At 36.3% G+C, this 6,000-nt stretch overlaps 1 protein-coding gene across 1 annotated transcript in view; it reads right to left on the reverse strand.

Moving 5' to 3' along the window:
• LOC143035815 (uncharacterized) overlaps positions 1 to 6,000 on the reverse strand; it is a 149,093-nt gene that overhangs the window by 97,913 nt on the left and 45,180 nt on the right. The gene's annotated exons all lie outside the window — the stretch shown is intronic.

A 6,000-nucleotide genomic window follows, 5' to 3' on the forward strand; every position in this document is an offset into this window, starting at 1 on the left:
CAGGACCGCCCTCTACACGCGGGAAGTGAAATCAACTCACTTCTCGTAAGATGCACACATACACCTCTCACAAACAGAGCCACAAATCACGCACAAACATCTACACTTACTTTTTCTTCGACTAAAATTCGCTTCCTTTCTAACTTTCTCTTCTACTACATCTTCTCATTTCAGTTTACCTCCCACTAATGATTTTTCCGTTTTTCCACCTTTCTCTACTACTACGCCTCCTACCATTTTCTAAACTTTCGTTGGTGATCCTAACCCCGTTGGTAATCCTAACCTCGGCGTCAAGCGCTGCCCTCCAAGCTCCCGGTCCAGTTCTCCTAAGCCACGACAACAAATAAGCCCCTAATCGCTCGCAATTCGCCCGGTGGCAATAGCCCTCTTTTATACACTACTATCTTTTCATTTTCTAACAGACATTCTTCCTCTCCCACAAAACCCGATCCCGCGCAAGCGAGGTGGTCTTTTCTTGGAATCCAGAATCCAGAACAGCCTCGTAGAGTTCGGACGTCTCTTCAACCAGCTCTCTCAACAAGCTCCAAGAATCTTCGCCGGCCGGTGGTGGCTGGGAGACATATCTCCTAGCTGCTGCCGGTCTGTCATGGCCGACCTCTACGTTGACGTCGGCAGGCGGGTTTACACCAAGACAAATACACACACACATTTCCCAAGTCACGTAAATATCTGTTTTCAGAGTAGTGCTTGGAAGAAAAGAGGCACACGCACACTTTCTCGCTGGCAAAGCAGAGGCCCAAACCGTCTCTCTCAGAACGCCCAATCTGATCGCAGGCTGGTTGACGGAGAGACTTGGGACACCTTTCTGTCCAACCGGCCCGCAACCTAACGCTGGCCTCTCGCTGACGCTGGTGAGCGAGTTTACACTTCTAACATTTACACACAATTCCCAATCGCGTAATTCTCTGTTTTCATAGTTGTGATTGGAAGGAAAGAGACCATACAACACCCTCCCGTCTGCCCCCCCCCCCTCGCACCGCCACTGAATCTACTCTTCCAGAATCCAAACCCAGCCTGGGGATAAACAGGCAACGCTCGCCCCACCTGTGGCTCATCAGGAACGCGCTCGCCAGCGGTGGCGGCGAGGAGTTATCTCCTTGCGGCTGCCATTCTGGTTACGGATCTCTTCGTTGACGTTGGCAGGCGGGTGTACACCGCCCGTCTGCCCCCCCTCGCACCGCCACTGGATCAACTCTAAAGGACTTCAAACCCAAAACCTGGGGATAATCAGGGTACGCTCGCCCCACCTGTGGCTTATCAGGTCCGCCCTCTACACGCGGGAAGTGAAATCAACTCACTTCTCGTAAGATACACACATACACCTCTCACGAACAGAGTCACAAATCACGCACAAACATCTACACTTACTTTTTCTTCGACTAAAATTCGCTTCCTTTCTAACTTTCTCTTCTACTACATCTCATTTCAGTTTACCTCCCACTAAAGATTTTTCCGTTTTTCCACCTTTCTCTACTACTACGCCTCCTACTATTTTCTAAACTTTCGTTGGTGATCCTAATCCTAACACCGGCGTCAAGCGCTGCCCTCCAAGCTCCCAGTCCATTTCTCCTAAGCCACGACAACAAATAAGCCCCTAATCGCTCGCAATTCGCCCGGTGGCAATAGCCCTCCTTTATACACTACTATCTTTTCATTTTCCTACAGACATTCTTCCCCTCCCACAAAACCCGATCCCGCGCAAGCGAGGTGGTCTTTCCTTGGAATCCAGAATCCAGAACAGCCTCACCAATCACGGCAGCAACAACTCGCCTTCAGCTTCAAGACCTCCCTCCTAGCATCGATCGAGGACCTTCAAGTCCAGATTTCAGGTTCGCCTGATTCGATGATTAAGAAGATAAAGATCACTGCGCTGATTTCCTTCCTTGGTTGTCCTTCATAACAGAACACTACAGGGGCTTTCTGCATATTTGGAGAGGTGAATGTAATAAAAATGACTAATTTTGTGTAGCACTTACAGAAATAGTAACACAGCAGTGTTGTGATACCCAGGGCCGATTTTAAGCAAATTTGACCGATTTGATCAAATTGGGCTCCTCGCCAGCGGCGACAAAGTTACCATTTCAAGCCTTTTCGGTATTCTAAAGGGAATAAACCACTACTGAAAACGTGAAATGACGAATGAAAATTTTTCATTACTCATTAATTTATCATGCACACTATATCAACAGAAAATTGTCGTCATGTCACTTTTATCAACAACCAAAAGGGTTCCAAAAAATAGAGTTCGTCTGTTTTTCTGAAAGTTACTCTGCAATAAAAACACGTGTTTTTTATATAATTGTTGTACTTTAAGTTCTTTGTATATTGTGTAAATGCTCTGTTTTTTTTACGTGACTTTAGTGTCATTGCTCTTTGCATATTTCGTGCTTTGTTACGTATTCAAGGATATATTGTGTTGTGATAACACAATTTTACAAAACACTAATGTATAAAAACGAAACAGGAAATAGGAAATGTGAAATACATATGTTACTATGGGTTATCTATAGGTTTGTAGACACAATGACTAGTGACTAATGAAGCTTCACAAGAAAATTTCAATGCTTCACAGAACACAAAAAGAAAAGTATGACCTTACAATACAAAATGAAGATGTTTTTACACAATATCAAGTGTAAGACCAGGTATTTGAGTATTATTATTTATTTATTTTGTATATATATATATATATATATATATATATATATATATATATATATATATATATATATATATATATATATAGTTTACGTGACTAAGTCACATATGGGCATGGTGGACCATACAGATCTCACCCCACCCCTCCATGACGTCAAAAGGACGTATTCGTAAGTAATAATCGATTAGGATCCTTAAATCTAAGAGGAGAAAAATCCCCACCCTCCAGTTCAGGATTCAATTAGAGGAATATTTTTAGGGAAATAGCTGTCGATCACGAGTCCAACACGTGATCCAAAGACCATGGTGAATCACACACACACACACACACACACACACACACACACACATATATATATATATATATATATATATATATATATATAAATATATATATATATATATTATATATATATATGTATATATATATATATATATATATATATGTATATATGTTTATTTGTATATACTCATACTACGTATGAGGCAGCATGTTTGCACAGTACTTGAACTTCCCGTACTCTGGTTTGAGCAACAACCTGAAAGGGAAAGTTGAGCGCAGCTGCTGTGCACATTCGCAGACATTTGGCTGTCGGTCTGAATGAGTTTAATGTTTTCGAGTACTTAGATGGTCAATCGTGATAGTGTTTCTGTGCAAGATGACAAACAGAAAAAATAAATAAAAGTAACTGTAAAATTCAGTACATAAAGATAAGTAAAGAGACACACATAATCAGTGAACAAGAAGAAGTTAAATAAATGAATGACTAAACTAGACTGGAATATGTATTCATGTATATCACACACACACACACACACACACACACACACACACACACACACACACACACACACACACACACACACACACACACACACACACACACACATATATATATATATATATATATATATATATATATATATGTATATATATATATAATTATATACATGTGTACATATATGTATATATATATATATATATATATACTGTATATATGTATATAATTATATATATATACATATATATATATATATATATATTATGTATATATACATATATATGTATACAATTATATACATATGTATATATACATATATATATATACATATACATACATATGAATATATATACATATACATACATATGAATATTCAAATGAAGGAATGTGTAATATCTTAAACAATTATTTTAGCTCGGTATTCGTAAACGAAACACCTCAAAGTGAATTCCAAACTGAAACCTGTGAAAAGTCTGGGGTAAACTTACTCACTACGGTAAATATAACAAAAGAAAAAATTAAAAGGTGTATAGACAAACTCAAAGTTAATAAAACACCAGGGCCTGACGGTTGGCATCCAAGAATCTTAAAAGAAATGAAAAATGAGATTGTTGTTCCATTAGAAATTATTTTCAAGAAATCCATCATATCCGGAGATGTCCCAAGAGAATGGAAGCTAGCTAACGTTACTCCCATATTCAAAAAAGGTGACAAAAAGAAACCAAATATACTTCGATCGTAGGAAAAATAATGGAAACTATCATCAGAGATGATATCGAATATCATTTAGAAAGTAACCGTTTGATAAATGATAGCCAGCATGGTTTCAGACGGAAACGTTCTTGCGTGACTAACTTACTCGAATTCTACAACACAGTTATCTCGAATTATGACAAAAGAAACAATATAGATTTAATATATCTAGACTTTGCAAAAGCTTTTGATACCGTCCCACACGAAAGACTACTTACTAAATTAGCTTTGCATGGAATAAGTGGTAGCCTATTAGGTTGGACTAGTAATTGGTTGAAAGGTCGAAAACAGAGAGTTGTTTTAAATGGAAAAACTTCTGGATGGAAAAATGTTGCAAGTGGAGTTCCTCAGGGTTCCGTTCTTGGGCCACTTCTATTCATAGTATATATAAATGATATAGACAATGGACTAAAATCTACTGTTTCCAAATTTGCTGATGATACAAAACTGTGCGGAGTGGCAAATGATCACTCAAACCAATTAGATATTCAAGAAGATTTAGATCAATTACAGCAATGGTCTGAAAAGTGGCTAATGAAATTTAACACAAGTAAATGCAAGGTAATGCACATAGGTAAAAATAACAGTAAGCACGATTACAAGTTATTTGGAAATTCGTTAACAAAAGTGGATAGTGAAAAAGATCTCGGCGTAATTATCAGTAACGACCTCAAATCATCCAAGCAGTGTATTTCAGCCTCTGAGAAAGCAAATAAGATTCTGGGATTGATTGCGCGATCTTTTGATTTCAAAAGTCCATCACTCATTAACAAGCTGTATAAATCGTTAGTTCGTCCACATTTGGAATATGCTGTTTCCGTATGGTCACCGAATCTCATTAAAGACATTGACAGACTGGAAAAAGTACAACGGCGAGCCACAAAACTGATTCCAAATATCAAAAATAAATCATACGAAAATCGACTTAAGCACATGAATCTGTTTTCCCTAAAAAAGCGTAGACTCAGAGGTGACTTGATACAGGTCTTTAAGATTTTAAAGGGAATTGACAACATCAAAAGTGACCAAATTTTCACATTGAATGAGAATCAGACAAGAAACAATGGTCTCAAACTGTCCGGAAATAGATTCAATTTGGAAGTAGGTAGAAACAACTTTGCCAACCGTGTAGTTAATGAATGGAATAAACTTCCTGCACAGGTAGTGCAATGTAGTTCAGTTCGAAGCTTTAAGAATCATTTAGATAAATACCTAAGTAAGATGCTGTAATGATTATAATTTATGTTATATTATTTGTTTTTGTTTTGTTATAATTTGTCTGTCTGATTTTCATTTATTATTAGTTATATGTCAATTTATAATCATTTACTATTTACCTTTTTGTTTGTTATTCAACTATACCTATGCATTTATTTATGTATTTTATTTGTTATTTTTACATTATTATAGTTTTAATTTATTATTATGATTTTTTTTTTTTTTTTTTTTTTTTTTTTTTTTTGCATCCGACCTAGATATGGATCAAAAGGTCTCCTGTCGGCATGCTCCGCCTTTGTAATCCTTTGTAATATATATATATATATATATATATATATATATATATATATATATATATATACATATATATTATGTATATATACATATATATGTATACAATTATGTACATATGTATATATACATACATATATATATATATATATATATATATATATATATATATATATATATATATATATATATATATACAGGGTGATCAAGAAGTCCCTGTGCAGCTAATATTTATGAATATAGATTGTAAAAATGTTACTACAATGTATATAGAGAG

The sequence above is a fragment of the Oratosquilla oratoria genome, chromosome 19 (genome assembly GCF_046742065.1).
Source record: "Oratosquilla oratoria isolate Oo_2021 chromosome 19, ASM4674206v1, whole genome shotgun sequence".
NCBI lineage: Eukaryota > Metazoa > Arthropoda > Malacostraca > Stomatopoda > Squillidae > Oratosquilla > Oratosquilla oratoria.